Source organism: Podarcis filfolensis (assembly GCF_964270895.1).
Source record: "Podarcis filfolensis genome assembly, chromosome: 6".
Taxonomy (NCBI): Eukaryota; Metazoa; Chordata; class Lepidosauria; order Squamata; family Lacertidae; genus Podarcis; species Podarcis filfolensis.
This window is the reverse complement of record NC_139609.1, coordinates 14496895-14513459: the sequence shown is the minus strand read 5'-3', so window position 1 is coordinate 14513459 and position 16565 is coordinate 14496895.

Here is a 16565-nt window from a genome sequence, read left to right as displayed (position 1 = left end):
GGCACCATTTTTGAGTGAATTTCCAAAAGTCAGATTTTTGATGAAATTGTGACCCCGGGGCTTAGGGATTTTTTCAAAAAAATCGTTTTCTGCCGGTTAAGTTGTCGAGGGCTGATTTCGTCTCCTGTGATAAAAAGACTTCTGTTTCGACCGCCAAACCTTTCAGGGGAGCATTTGCAACCGTTTGGCACCATTTTTGAGTGAATTTCCAAAAGTCAGATTTTTGATGAAAATGTGACCCCGGGGCTTAGGGATTTTTTCAAAAAAAATCTTTTTCTGCCGGTTAAGTTGTTGAGGGCAGATTCCTTTTCCTGTGATAAAAAGACTTCTGTTTCGACCGCCAAACCTTTCAGGGGAGCATTTGCAACCGTTTGGCACCATTTTTGAGTGAATTTCCAAAAGTCAGATTTTTGATGAAATAGTGACCACGGGGTTTAGGGATTTTTTCAAAAAAAATCTTTTTCTGCCGGTTAAGTTGTCGAGGGCTGATTTCCTCTCCTGTGATAAAAAGCCTTCTGATTCGGCAGCCAGGACTCTCAGGGGAGCATTTGCAACCGTTTGGCACCATTTTTGAGTGAATTTCCAAAACTCAGATTTTTGATGAAATTCTGACCCCGGGGCTTAGGGATTTTTTCCAAAAAATCTTTTTCTGCCGGTTAAGTTGTTAAGGGCAGATTCCTTTTCCTGTGATAAAAAGACTTCTGTTTCGACCGCCAAACCTTTCAGGGGAGCATTTGCAACCGTTTGGCGCCATTTTTGAGTGAATTTCCAAAAGTCAGATTTTTGATGAAATTGTGACCCCGCGGCTTAGGGATTTTTTCAAAAAAATCTTTTTCTGCCGGTTAAGTTGTCGAGGGCTGAGTTCCTCTCCTGTGATAAAAAGACTTCTGATTCGGCAGCCAGGACTCTCAGGGGAGCATTTGCAACCGTTTGCCACCATTTTTGAGTGAATTGCCAAAGGTCAGATTTTTGATGAAATTGTGACCCCGGGGCTTAGGGATTTTTTCAAAAAAATCTTTGTGCTGGTTAAGTTGTCGAGGGCTGATTTCCTCTCCTGTGATAAAAAGCCTTCTGTTTTGACCGCCAAACCTTTCAGGGGAGCATTTGCAACCGTTTGGCACCATTTTTGAGTGAATTTCCAAAAGTCAGATTTTTGATGAAATTGTGACCCCGGGGCTTAGGGATTTTTTCAAAAAAATCGTTTTCTGCCGGTTAAGTTGTCGAGGGCTGATTTCGTCTCCTGTGATAAAAAGACTTCTGTTTCGACCGCCAAACCTTTCAGGGGAGCATTTGCAACCGTTTGGCACCATTTTTGAGTGAATTTCCAAAAGTCAGATTTTTGATGAAAATGTGACCCCGGGGCTTAGGGATTTTTTCAAAAAAAATCTTTTTCTGCCGGTTAAGTTGTTGAGGGCAGATTCCTTTTCCTGTGATAAAAAGACTTCTGTTTCGACCGCCAAACCTTTCAGGGGAGCATTTGCAACCGTTTGGCACCATTTTTGAGTGAATTTCCAAAAGTCAGATTTTTGATGAAATTGTGACCCCGGGGCTTAGGGATTTTTTCAAAAAAATCTTTTTCTGCCGGTTAAGTTGTCGAGCACTGATTTCCTGTCCTGTGATAAAAAGACTTCTGATTCGGCAGCCAGGACTCTCAGGGGAGCATTTGCAACCGTTTGCCACCATTTTTGAGTGACTTGCCAAAGGTCAGATTTTTGATGAAATTGTGACCCCGGGGCTCAGGGATTTTTTCAAAAAAATCTTTTTCTGCTGGTTAAGTTGTCGAGGGCTGATTTCCTCTCCTGTGATAAAAAGCCTTCTGTTTCGACCGCCAAACCTTTCAGGGGAGCATTTGCAACCGTTTGGCACCATTTTTGAGTGAATTTCCAAAAGTCAGATTTTTGATGAAATTGTGACCCCGCGTAAATCTTTTTCTGCCGGTTAAGTTGTCGAAGGCTGATTTCGTCTCCTGTGATAAAAAGCCTTCTGATTCGACCGCCAAACCATTCAGGGGAGCATTTGCAACCGTTTGGCCCCATTTTTGAGTAAATTTCTAAAACTCAGATTTTTGATGAAATTGTGACCCCGCGTAAATCTTTTTCTGCCGGTTAAGTTGTCGAGGGCAGATTAATTTTCCTGTGATAAAAAGACTTCTGTTTCGACCGCCAAACCTTTCAGGGGAGCATTTGCAACCGTTTGGCACCATTTTTGAGTGAATTTCCAAAAGTCAGATTTTTGATGAAATTGTGACCCCGGGGCTTAGGGATTTTTTCAAAAAAATCTTTTTCTGCCAGTTAAGTTGTCGAGGGCTGATTTCCTGTCCTGTGATAAAAAGACTTCTGATTCGGCAGCCAGCACTCTCAGGGGAGCATTTGCAACCGTTTGCCTCCATTTTTGAGTGACTTGCCAAAGGTCAGATTTTTGATGATATTGTGACCCCGGGGCTTAGGGATTTTTTCAAAAAAATCTTTTTCTGCTGGTTAAGTTGTCGAGGGCTGATTTCCTCTCCTGTGATAAACAGCCTTCTGATTCGACCGCCAAACCTTTCAGGGGAGCATTTGCAACCGTTTGGCACCATTTTTGAGTGAATTTCCAAAAGTCAGATTTTGGATGAAATTGTGACCCCGCGGCTTAGGGATATTTTCAAAAAAATCTTTTTCCGCCGGTTAAGTTGTCGAGGGCAGATTCCTTTTCCTGTGATAAAAAGACTTCTGTTTTGACCGCCAAACATTTCAAGGAAGCATTTGCAACCGTTTGGCACCATTTTTGAGTGAATTGCTGAAAGTCAGATTTTTGATGAAATTGTGACCCCGGGGCTTAGGGATTTTTTCAAAAAAATGTTTTTCCGCCGGTTAAGTTGTCGAGGGCTGATTTCTTGTCCTATGATAAAAAGACTTCTGTTTCGACTGCCAAACCTTTCAGGGGAGCATTTGCAACCGTTTGGCACCATTTTTGAGTGAATTTCCAAAATTCAGATTTTTGATGAAATTGTGACCCCGGGGCTTAGGGATTTTTTCAAAAAAAATCTTTTTCTGCCGTTTAAGTTGTTGAGGGCAGATTCCTTTTCCTGTGATAAAAAGACTTCTGTTTCGACCGCCAAACCTTTCAGGGCAGCATTTGCAACCGTTTGGCACCATTTTTGAGTGAATTTGCAAAAGTCAGATTTTTGATGAAATTGTGACCCCGGGGCTTGGGGATTTTTTCAAAAAAATCGTTTTCTGCCGGTTAAGTTGTCGAGGGCTGATTTCCTGTCCTGTGATTAAAAGCCTTCCGATTCGACCGCTAGAACTCTCAGGGGATCATTTGCAAGCGTTTGGGACCATTTTTGAGTGAATTTCCAAAAGTCAGATTTTTGATGAAATTGTGACCCCGGGGCTTAGGGATTTTTTTCAAAAAATGTTTTTCCGCCAGTTAAGTTGTCGAGGGCAGATTCCTTTTCCTGTGATAAAAAGACTTCTGTTTTGACCGCCAAACCTTTCAGGGGAGCATTTGCAACCATTTGGCACCATTTTTGAGTGAATTGCCGAAAGTCAGATTTTTGATGAAATTGTGACCCCGGGGCTTAGGATTTTTTCAAAAAAATCTTTTTCTGCCGGTTAAGTTGTCGAGGGCTGATTTCCTCTCCTGTGATAAAAAGCCTTCTGAATGGACCGCCAAACCTTTCAGGGGAGCATTTGCAACCGTTTGGCACCATTTTTGAGTGAATTTCCAAAAGTCAGATTTTTGATGAAATTGTGACCCCGGGGCTTAGGGATTTTTTCAAAAAAAATCTTTTTCTGCCGGTTAAGTTGTCGAGGGCTGATTTCCTGTCCTGTGATAAAAAGCCTTCTGATTCGGCAGCCAGGACTCTCAGGGGAGCATTTGCAACCGTTTGGCACCATTTTTGAGTAAATTGCCAAAGGTCAGATTTTTGATGAAATTGTGACCCCGGGGCTTGGGGATTTTTTCAAAAAAATCTTTTTCTGCCGGTTAAGTTGTCGAGCGCTGATTTCCTGTCCTGTGATAAAAAGCCTTCCCATTCGACCGCTAGAACTCTCAGGGGATCATTTGCAACCGTTTGGCACCATTTTTGAGTGAATTTCCAAAACTCAGATTTTTGATGAAATTCTGACCCCGGGGCTTAGGGAATTTTTCAAAAAAATCTTTTCCGGCCGGTTAAGTTGTTAAGGGCAGATTCCTTTTCCTGTGATAAAAAGACTTCTGTTTCGACCGCCAAACCTTTCAGGGGAGCATTTGCAACCGTTTGGAACCATTTTTGATTGAATTTCCAAAAGTCAGATTTTTGATGAAATTGTGACCCCGGGGCTTAGGGATTTTTTCAAAACAATCTTTTTCTGCCGGTTAAGTTGTCGAGCACTGATTTCCTGTCCTGTGATAAAAAGACTTCTGATTCGGCAGCCAGGACTCTCAAGGGAGCATTTGCAACCGTTTGCCACAATTTTTGAGTGAATTGCCAAAGGTCAGATTTTTGATGAAATCGTGACCCCGGGGCTTAGGGATTTTTTCAAAAAAATCTTTTTCTGCTGGTTAAGTTGTCGAGGGCTGATTTCCTCTCCTGTGATAAAAAGCCTTCTGATTCGACCGCCACACCTTTCAGGGGAGCATTTGCAACCGTTTGGCACCATTTTTGAGTGAATTTCCAAAAGTCAGATTTTTGATGAAATTGTGACCCCGGGGCTTAGGGATTTTTTCAAAAAAATCTTTTTCTGCCGGTTAAGTTGTCGAGCACTGATTTCCTGTCCTGTGATAAAAAGACTTCGGATTCGGCAGCCAGGACTCTCAGGGGAGCATTTGCAACCCTTTGCCACCATTTTTGAGTGAATTGCCAAAGGTCAGTTTTTGATGAAATTGTGACCCCGGGGCTTAGGGATTTTTTCAAAAAAATCTTTTTCTGCTGGTTAAGTTGTCGAGGGCTGATTTCCTCTCCTGTGATAAAAAGCCTTCTGATTCGACCGCCAAACCTTTCAGGGGAGCATTTGCAACCGTTTGGCACCATTTTTGAGTGAATTTCTAAAACTCAGATTTTTGATGAAATTGTGACCCCGCGGATTAGGGATTTTTTGAAAAAAAATCTTTTTCTGCCGGTTAAGTTGTCAAGCACTGATTTCCTGTCCTGTGATAAAAAGACTTCTGTTTCGACCGCCAAACCTTTCAGGGCAGCATTTGCAACCGTTTGGCACCATATTTGAGTGAATTTCCAAAAGTCAGATTTTTGATGAAATTGTGACCCCGGGGCTTGGGGATTTTTTCAAAAAAATCTTTTTCTGCCGGTTAAGTTGTCGAGGGCTGATTTCCTCTCCTGTAATAAAAATCCTTCTGAATCGACCGCCAAACCTTTCAGGGGAGCATTTGCAACCGTTTAGCACCATTTTTGAGTGAATTGCCAAAAGTCAGATTTTTGATGAAATTGTGACCCCGGGGCTTAGGGATTTTTTCAAAAAAATCTTTTTATGCCGCTTAAGTTGTCGAGGGCTGATTTCCTCTCCTGTAATAAAAAGCCTTCTGAATCGACCGCCAAACCTTTCAGGGGAGCATTTGCAACCGTTTGGGACCATTTTTGAGTGAATTTCCAAAAGTCAGATTTTTGATGAATTTGTGACCCCCGGGGCTTAGGGATTTTTTCAAAAAAATCTTTTTCTGCCGGTTAAGTTGTCGAGGGCTGATTTCCTGTCCTGTGATAAAAAGCCTTCTGATTCGGCAGCCAGGACTCTCAAGGGAGCATTTGCAACCGTTTGCCACCATTTTTGAGTGAATTGCCAAAGGTCAGATTTTTGATGAAATTGTGACCCCGGGGCTTGGGGATTTTTTCAAAAAAATCTTTTTCTGCCGGTTAAGTTGTCGAGGGCTGATTTCCTCTCCTGTAATAAAAATCCTTCTGAATCGACCGCCAAACCTTTCAGGGCAGCATTTGCAACCGTTTAGCACCATTTTTGAGTGAATTGCCAAAAGTCAGATTTTTGATGAAATTGTGACCCCGGGGCTTAGGGATTTTTTCAAAAAAATCTTTTTATGCCGCTTAAGTTGTCGAGGGCTGATTTCCTCTCCTGTAATAAAAAGCCTTCTGAATCGACCGCCAAACCTTTCAGGGGAGCATTTGCAACCGTTTGGCACCATTTTTGAGTGAATTTCCAAAAGTCAGATTTTTGATGAATTTGTGACCCCGGGGCTTAGGGATTTTTTCAAAAAAAATCTTTTTCTGCCGGTTAAGTTGTCGAGGGCAGATTCGTTTTCCTGTGATAAAAAGCCTTCTGTTTCGACCGCCAAACCTTTCAGGGGAGCATTTGCAACCGTTTGGCACCATTTTTGAGTGAATTTCTAAAACTCAGATTTTTGATGAAATTGTGACCCCGCGGATTAGGGATTTTTTGAAAAAAAATCTTTTTCTGCCGGTTAAGTTGTCAAGCACTGATTTCCTGTCCTGTGATAAAAAGACTTCTGTTTCGACCGCCAAACCTTTCAGGGCAGCATTTGCAACCGTTTGGCACCATATTTGAGTGAATTTCCAAAAGTCAGATTTTTGATGAAATTGTGACCCCGGGGCTTGGGGATTTTTTCAAAAAAATCTTTTTCTGCCGGTTAAGTTGTCGAGGGCTGATTTCCTCTCCTGTAATAAAAATCCTTCTGAATCGACCGCCAAACCTTTCAGGGGAGCATTTGCAACCGTTTAGCACCATTTTTGAGTGAATTGCCAAAAGTCAGATTTTTGATGAAATTGTGACCCCGGGGCTTAGGGATTTTTTCAAAAAAATCTTTTTATGCCGCTTAAGTTGTCGAGGGCTGATTTCCTCTCCTGTAATAAAAAGCCTTCTGAATCGACCGCCAAACCTTTCAGGGGAGCATTTGCAACCGTTTGGGACCATTTTTGAGTGAATTTCCAAAAGTCAGATTTTTGATGAATTTGTGACCCCCGGGGCTTAGGGATTTTTTCAAAAAAATCTTTTTCTGCCGGTTAAGTTGTCGAGGGCTGATTTCCTGTCCTGTGATAAAAAGCCTTCTGATTCGGCAGCCAGGACTCTCAAGGGAGCATTTGCAACCGTTTGCCACCATTTTTGAGTGAATTGCCAAAGGTCAGATTTTTGATGAAATTGTGACCCCGGGGCTTGGGGATTTTTTCAAAAAAATCTTTTTCTGCCGGTTAAGTTGTCGAGGGCTGATTTCCTCTCCTGTAATAAAAATCCTTCTGAATCGACCGCCAAACCTTTCAGGGCAGCATTTGCAACCGTTTAGCACCATTTTTGAGTGAATTGCCAAAAGTCAGATTTTTGATGAAATTGTGACCCCGGGGCTTAGGGATTTTTTCAAAAAAATCTTTTTATGCCGCTTAAGTTGTCGAGGGCTGATTTCCTCTCCTGTAATAAAAAGCCTTCTGAATCGACCGCCAAACCTTTCAGGGGAGCATTTGCAACCGTTTGGCACCATTTTTGAGTGAATTTCCAAAAGTCAGATTTTTGATGAATTTGTGACCCCGGGGCTTAGGGATTTTTTCAAAAAAAATCTTTTTCTGCCGGTTAAGTTGTCGAGGGCAGATTCGTTTTCCTGTGATAAAAAGCCTTCTGTTTCGACCGCCAAACCTTTCAGGGGAGCATTTGCAACCGTTTGGCACCATTTTTGAGTGAATTTCCAAAAGTCAGATTTTTGATGAAATTGTGACCCCGGGGCTTAGGGATTTTTTCAAAAAAATCTTTTTCTGCCGGTTAAGTTGTCGAGGGCTGATTTCCTCTCCTGTAATAAAAAGCCTTCTGAATCGACCGCCAAACCTTTCAGGGGAGCATTTGCAACCATTTAGCACCATTTTTGAGTGAATTTCCAAAGGTCAGATTTTTGATGAAATTGTGACCCCGGGGCTTAGGGATTTTTTCAAAAAAATCTTTTTCTGCTGGTTAAGTTGTCAAGGGCTGATTTCCTCTCCTGTGATAAAAAGCCTTCTGATTCGACCGCCACACCTTTCAGGGGAGCATTTGCAACCCGTTGCCACCATTTTTGAGTGAATTGCCAAAGGTCAGATTTTTGATGAAATTGTGACCCCGGGGCTTAGGGATTTTTTCAAAAAAATCTTTTTCTGCTGGTTAAGTTGTCGAGGGCTGATTTCCTCTCCTGTGATAAAAAGCCTTCTGATTCGACCGCCAAACCTTTCAGGGGATCATTTGCAACCGTTTGGCACCATTTTTGAGTGAATTTCTAAAACTCAGATTTTTGATGAAATTGTGACCCCGCGGATTAGTGATTTTTTGAAAAAAAATCTTTTTCTGCCGGTTAAGTTGTCAAGCACTGATTTCCTGTCCTGTGATAAAAAGACTTCTGTTTCGACCGCCAAACCTTTCAGGGCCGCATTTGCAACCGTTTGGCACCATATTTGAGTGAATTTCCAAAAGTCAGATTTTTGATGAAATTGTGACCCCGGGGCTTGGGGATTTTTTTAAAAAAAAATTTTTCTGCCGGTTAAGTTGTCGAGGGCTGATTTCCTCTCCTGTAATAAAAATCCTTCTGAATCGACCGCCAAACCTTTCAGGGGAGCATTTGCAACCGTTTAGCACCATTTTTGAGTGAATTGCCAAAAGTCAGATTTTTGATGAATTTGTGACCCCGGGGCTTAGGGATTTTTTCAAAAAAAATCTTTTTCTGCCGGTTAAGTTGTCGAGGGCAGATTCGTTTTCCTGTGATAAAAAGCCTTCTGTTTCGACCGCCAAACCTTTCAGGGGAGCATTTGCAACCGTTTGGCACCATTTTTGAGTGAATTTCCAAAAGTCAGATTTTTGATGAAATTGTGACCCCGGGGCTTAGGGATTTTTTCAAAAAAATCATTTTCTGCCGGTTAAGTTGTCGAGGGCTGATTTCGTCTCCTGTGATAAAAAGCCTTCTGATTCGACCGCCAAACCATTCAGGTGAGCATTTGCAACCGTTTGGCACCATTTTTGAGTAAATTTCTAAAACTCAGATTTCTGATGAAATTGTGACCCTGCGGCTTAGGGATTTTTTCAAAAAAAATCTTTTTCTGCCGGTTAAGTTGTCGAGGGCAGATTAATTTTCCTGTGATAAAAAGACTTCTGTTTCGACCGCCAAACCTTTCAGGGGAGCATTTGCAACCGTTTAGCACCATTTTTGAGTCAATTTCCAAAAGTCAGATTTTTGATGAAATTGTGACCCCGGGGCTTAGGGATTTTTTCAAAAAAATCGTTTTCTGCTGGTTAAGTTGTCGAGGGCTGATTTCCTGTCCTGTGATTAAAAGCCTTCCGATTCGACCGCTAGAACTCTCAGGGGATCATTTGCAAGCGTTTGGGACCATTTTTGAGTGAATTTCCAAAAGTCAAATTTTTGATGAAATTGTGACCCCGGGGCTTAGGGATTTTTTTCAAAAAATGTTTTTCCGCCAGTTAAGTTGTCGAGGGCAGATTCCTTTTCCTGTGATAAAAAGACTTCTGTTTTGACCGCCAAACCTTTCAGGGGAGCATTTGCAACCGTTTGGCACCATTTTTGAGTGAATTGCCGAAAGTCAGATTTTTGATGAAATTGTGACCCCGTGGCTTAGGGATTTTTTCAAAAAAATCTTTTTCTGCCGGTTAAGTTGTCGAGGGCTGATTTCGTCTCCTGTGATAAAAAGCCTTCTGATTCGACCGCCAAACCATTCAGGGGAGCATTTGCAACCGTTTGGCACCATTTTTGAGTGAATTGCCAAAAGTCAGATTTTTGATGAAATTGTGACCCCGGGGCTTAGGGATTTTTTCAAAAAAATCTTTTTCTGCCGGTTAAGTTGTCGAGGGCTGATTTCCTGTCCTGTGATAAAAAGACTTCGGATTCGGCAGCCAGGACTCTCAGGGGAGCATTTGCAACCCTTTGCCACCATTTTTGAGTGAATTGCCAAAGGTTAGATTTTTGATGAAATTGTGACCCCGCGGATTAGGGATTTTTTGAAAAAAAATCTTTTTCTGCTGGTTAAGTTGTCGACGGCTGATTTCCTCTCCTGTGATAAAAAGCCTTCTGATTCGACCGCCACACCTTTCAGGGGAGCATTTGCAACCGTTTGGCACCATTTTTGAGTGAATTTCCAAAAGTCAGATTTTTGATGAAATTGTGACCCCGGGGCTTAGGGATTTTTTCAAAAAAATCTTTTTCTGCCGGTTAAGTTGTCGAGCACTGATTTCCTGTCCTGTGATAAAAAGACTTCGGATTCGGCAGCCAGGACTCTCAGGGGAGCATTTGCAACCCGTTGCCACCATTTTTGAGTGAATTGCCAAAGGTCAGATTTTTGATGAAATTGTGACCCCGGGGCTTAGGGATTTTTTCAAAAAAATCTTTTTCTGCTGGTTAAGTTGTCGAGGGCTGATTTCCTCTCCTGTGATAAAAAGCCTTCTGATTCGACCGCCAAACCTTTCAGGGGATCATTTGCAACCGTTTGGCACCATTTTTGAGTGAATTTCTAAAACTCAGATTTTTGATGAAATTGTGACCCCGCGGATTAGGGATTTTTTGAAAAAAAATCTTTTTCTGCCGGTTAAGTTGTCAAGCACTGATTTCCTGTCCTGTGATAAAAAGACTTCTGTTTCGACCGCCAAACCTTTCAGGGCCGCATTTGCAACCGTTTGGCACCATATTTGAGTGAATTTCCAAAAGTCAGATTTTTGATGAAATTGTGACCCCGGGGCTTGGGGATCTTTTCAAAAAAATCTTTTTCTGCCGGTTAAGTTGTCGAGGGCTGATTTCCTCTCCTGTAATAAAAATCCTTCTGAATCGACCGCCAAACCTTTCAGGGGAGCATTTGCAACCGTTTAGCACCATTTTTGAGTGAATTGCCAAAAGTCAGATTTTTGATGAAATTGTGACCCCGGGGCTTAGGGATTTTTTCAAAAAAAATCTTTTTCTGCCGGTTAAGTTGTCGAGGGCAGATTCGTTTTCCTGTGATAAAAAGCCTTCTGTTTCGACCGCCAAACCTTTCAGGGGAGCATTTGCAACCGTTTGGCACCATTTTTGAGTGAATTTCCAAAAGTCAGATTTTTGATGAAATTGTGACCCCAAGGCTTAGGGATTTTTTCAAAAAAATCATTTTCTGCCGGTTAAGTTGTCGAGGGCTGATTTCGTCTCCTGTGATAAAAAGCCTTCTGATTCGACCGCCAAACCATTCAGGTGAGCATTTGCAACCGTTTGGCACCATTTTTGAGTAAATTTCTAAAACTCAGATTTCTGATGAAATTGTGACCCTGCGGCTTAGGGATTTTTTCAAAAAAAATCTTTTTCTGCCGGTTAAGTTGTCGAGGGCAGATTAATTTTCCTGTGATAAAAAGACTTCTGTTTCGACCGCCAAACCTTTCAGGGGAGCATTTGCAACCGTTTAGCACCATTTTTGAGTCAATTTCCAAAAGTCAGATTTTTGATGAAATTGTGACCCCGGGGCTTAGGGATTTTTTCAAAAAAATCGTTTTCTGCCGGTTAAGTTGTCGAGGGCTGATTTCGTCTCCTGTGATAAAAAGACTTCTGTTTCGACCGCCAAACCTTTCAGGGGAGCATTTGCAACCGTTTAGCACCATTTTTGAGTGAATTTCCAAAAGTCAAATTTTTGATGAAATTGTGACCCCGGGGCTTAGGGATTTTTTTCAAAAAATGTTTTTCCGCCAGTTAAGTTGTCGAGGGCAGATTCCTTTTCCTGTGATAAAAAGACTTCTGTTTTGACCGCCAAACCTTTCAGGGAAGCATTTGCAACCGTTTGGCACCATTTTTGAGTGAATTGCCGAAAGTCAGATTTTTGATGAAATTGTGACCCCGTGGCTTAGGGATTTTTTCAAAAAAATCATTTTCTGCCGGTTAAGTTGTCGAGGGCTGATTTCGTCTCCTGTGATAAAAAGCCTTCTGATTCGACCGCCAAACCATTCAGGTGAGCATTTGAAACCGTTTGGCACCATTTTTGAGTAAATTTCTAAAACTCAGATTTCTGATGAAATTGTGACCCTGCGGCTTAGGGATTTTTTCAAAAAAAATCTTTTTCTGCCGGTTAAGTTGTCGAGGGCAGATTAATTTTCCTGTGATAAAAAGACTTCTGTTTCGACCGCCAAACCTTTCAGGGGAGCATTTGCAACCGTTTAGCACCATTTTTGAGTCAATTTCCAAAAGTCAGATTTTTGATGAAATTGTGACCCCGGGGCTTAGGGATTTTTTCAAAAAAATCGTTTTCTGCCGGTTAAGTTGTCGAGGGCTGATTTCGTCTCCTGTGATAAAAAGACTTCTGTTTCGACCGCCAAACCTTTCAGGGGAGCATTTGCAACCGTTTAGCACCATTTTTGAGTGAATTTCCAAAAGTCAAATTTTTGATGAAATTGTGACCCCGGGGCTTAGGGATTTTTTTCAAAAAATGTTTTTCCGCCAGTTAAGTTGTCGAGGGCAGATTCCTTTTCCTGTGATAAAAAGACTTCTGTTTTGACCGCCAAACCTTTCAGGGAAGCATTTGCAACCGTTTGGCACCATTTTTGAGTGAATTGCCGAAAGTCAGATTTTTGATGAAATTGTGACCCCGTGGCTTAGGGATTTTTTCAAAAAAATCTTTTTCTGCCGGTTAAGTTGTCGAGGGCTGATTTCGTCTCCTGTGATAAAAAGCCTTCTGATTCGACCGCCAAACCATTCAGGGGAGCATTTGCAACCGTTTGGCACCATTTTTGAGTGAATTGCCAAAAGTCAGATTTTTGATGAAATTGTGACCCTGGGGCTTAGGGATTTTTTCAAAAAAATCTTTTTCTGCCGGTTAAGTTGTCGAGGGCTGATTTCCTGTCCTGTGATAAAAAGACTTCGGATTCGGCAGCCAGGACTCTCAGGGGAGCATTTGCAACCCTTTGCCACCATTTTTGAGTGAATTGCCAAAGGTCAGATTTTTGATGAAATTGTGACCCCGGGGCTTAGGGATTTTTTCAAAAAAATCTTTTTCTGCTGGTTAAGTTGTCGAGGGCTGATTTCCTCTCCTGTGATAAAAAGCCTTCTGATTCGACCGCCAAACCTTTCAGGGGAGCATTTGCAACCGTTTGGCACCATTTTTGAGTGAATTTCTAAAACTCAGATTTTTGATGAAATTGTGACCCCGCGGATTAGGGATTTTTTGAAAAAAAATCTTTTTCTGCCGGTTAAGTTGTCGAGGGCTGATTTCGTCTCCTGTGATAAAAAGCCTTCTGATTCGACCGCCAAACCTTTCAGGGGAGCATTTGCAACCGTTTAGCACCATTTTTGAGTGAATTGCCAAAAGTCAGATTTTTGATGAAATTGTGACCTTAGGCTTAGGGATTTTTTCAAAAAAATCTTTTTCCGCCAGTTAAGTTTTCGAGGGCAGATTCCTTTTCCTGTGATAAAAAGCCTTCTGTTTCGATCGCCAAACCTTTCAGGGGAGCATTTGCAACCGTTTGGCACCATTTTTGAGTGAATTGCTGAAAGTCAGATTTTTGATGAAATTGTGACCCCAGGGCTTAGGGATTTTTTCAAAAAAATGTTTTTCCGGCGGTTAAGTTGTCGAGGGCTGATTTCTTGTCCTATGATAAAAAGACTTCTGTTTCGACCGCCAAACCTTTCAGGGGAGCATTTGCAACCGTTTGGCACCATTTTGGAGTGAATTTCCAAAAGTCAGATTTTTGATGAAATTGTGACCCCGGGGCTTAGGGATTTTTTCAAAAAAATCTTTTTCTGCCGGTTAAGTTGTCGAGGGCTGATTTCCTGTCCTGTGATAAAAAGACTTCTGATTCGGCAGCCAGGACACTCAGGGGAGCATTTGCAACCGTTTGGGACCATTTTTGAGTGAATTGCCAAAGGTCAGATTTTTGATGAAATTGTGACCCCGGGGCTTAGGGATTTTTTCCAAAAAATGTTTTTCCGCCAGTTAAGTTGTCGAGGGCAGATTTCCTGTCCTTTGATAAAAAGCCTTCTGTTTCGATCGCCAAACCTTTCAGGGGAGCATTTGCAACCGTTTGGCACCATTTTTGAGTGAATTTCCAAAAGTCAGATTTTTGATGAAATTGTGACCCCGAGGCTTAGGGATTTTTTCAAAAAAATCTTTTTCTGCCGGTTAAGTTGTCGAGGGCTGATTTCGTCTCCTGTGATAAAAAGCCTTCTGATTCGACCGCCAAACCATTCAGGGGAGCATTTGCAACCGTTTAGCACCATTTTTGAGTGAATTTCCAAAAGTCAGATTTTTGATGAATTTGTGACCCCGGGGCTTAGGGATTTTTTCAAAAAAATCTTTTTCTGCCGGTTAAGTTGTCGAGGGCTGATTTCGTCTCCTGTGATAAAAAGCCTTCTGATTCGACAGCCAAACCATTCAGGGGAGCATTTGCAACCGTTTGGCACCATTTTTGAGTGAATTGCCAAAAGTCAGATTTTTGATGAAATTGTGACCCCGGGGTTTAGGGATTTTTTCAAAAAAATCTTTTTCTGCCGCTTAAGTTGTCGAGGGCTGATTTCCTCTCCTGTAATAAAAAGCCTTCTGAATCGACCGCCAAACCTTTCAGGGGAGCATTTGCAACCGTTTAGCACCATTTTTGAGTGAATTTCCAAAAGTCAGATTTTTGATGAAATTGTGACCCCGGGGCTTAGGGATTTTTTCAAAAAAAATCTTTTTCTGCCGGTTAAGTTGTCGAGGGCAGATTCGTTTTCCTGTGATAAAAAGCCTTCTGTTTCGACCGCCAAACCTTTCAGGGGAGCATTTGCAACCGTTTGGCACCATTTTTGAGTGAATTTCCAAAAGTCAGATTTTTGATGAAATTGTGACCCCGGGGCTTAGGGTTTTTTTCAAAAAAATCTTTTTCCGCCAGTTAAGTTTTCGAGTGCAGATTCCTTTTCCTGTGATAAAAAGCCTTCTGTTTCGATCGCCAAACCTTTCAGGGGAGCATTTGCAACCGTTTGGCACCATTTTTGAGTGAATTGCTGAAAGTCAGATTTTTGATGAAATTGTGACCCCGGGGCTTAGGGATTTTTTCAAAAAAATGTTTTTCCGGCGGTTAAGTTGTCGAGGGCTGATTTCTTGTCCTATGATAAAAAGACTTCTGTTTCGACCGCCAAACCTTTCAGGGGAGCATTTGCAACCGTTTGGCACCATTTTGGAGTGAATTTCCAAAAGTCAGATTTTTGATGAAATTGTGACCCCGGGGCTTAGGGATTTTTTCAAAAAAATCTTTTTCTGCCGGTTAAGTTGTCGAGGGCTGATTTCCTGTCCTGTGATAAAAAGACTTCTGATTCGGCAGCCAGGACACTCAGGGGAGCATTTGCAACCGTTTGGGACCATTTTTGAGTGAATTGCCAAAGGTCAGATTTTTGATGAAATTGTGACCCCGGGGCTTAGGGATTTTTTCCAAAAAATGTTTTTCCGCCAGTTAAGTTGTCGAGGGCAGATTTCCTGTCCTTTGATAAAAAGCCTTCTGTTTCGATCGCCAAACCTTTCAGGGGAGCATTTGCAACCGTTTGGCACCATTTTTGAGTGAATTTCCAAAAGTCAGATTTTTGATGAAATTGTGACCCCGAGGCTTAGGGATTTTTTCAAAAAAATCTTTTTCTGCCGGTTAAGTTGTCGAGGGCTGATTTCGTCTCCTGTGATAAAAAGCCTTCTGATTCGACCGCCAAACCATTCAGGGGAGCATTTGCAGCAGTTTGGCACCATTTTTGAGTGAATTGCCAAAAGTCAGATTTTTGATGAAATTGTGACCCCGGGGCTTAGGGATTTTTTCAAAAAAATCTTTTTCTGCCGCTTAAGTTGTCGAGGGCTTACTTCCTGTCCTGTACGAAAAAGCCTTCCGATTCGACCGCTAGAACTCTCAGGGGATTATTTGCAACCGTTTGGCACCATTTTTGAGTGAATTTCCAAAAGTCACATTTTTGATGAAATTGTGACCCCGGGGCTTAGGGATTTTTTCAAAAAAAATCTTTTTCTGCCGGTTAAGTTGTTGAGGGTAGATTCCTTTTCCTGTGATAAAAAGACTTCTGTTTCGACCGCCAAACCTTTCAGGGGAGCATTTGCAACCGTTTGGCACCATTTTTTAGTGAATTTCCAAAAGTCAGATTTTTGATGAAATTGTGACCCCGGGGCTTAGGGATTTTTTCAAAAAAATCTTTTTCTGCCGGTTAAGTTGTCGAGCACTGATTTCCTCTCCTGTGATAAAAAGACTTCTGTTTCGACCGCCAAACCTTTCAGGGGAGCATTTGCAACCGTTTGGCACCATTTTTGAGTGAATTTCTAAAACTCAGATTTTTGATGAAATTGTGACCCCGGGGATTAGGGATTTTTTGAAAAAAAATCTTTTTCTGCCGGTTAAGTTGTCGAGGGCTGATTTCCTCTCCTGTGATAAAAAGCCTTCTGATTCGACCGCCAAACCTTTCAGGGGAGCATTTGCAACCGTTTGGAACCATTTTTAACGGAATTTCCAAAAGTCAGATTTTGGATGAAATTGTGACCCCGCGGCTTAGGGATATTTTCAAAAAAATCTTTTTGTGCCGGTTAAGTTGTTGAGGGCAGATTCCTTTTCCTGTGATAAAAAGCCTTCTGTTTCGACCGCCAAACCTTTCAGGGGAGCATTTGCAACCGTTTGGCACCATTTTTGAGTGAATTTCCAAAAGTC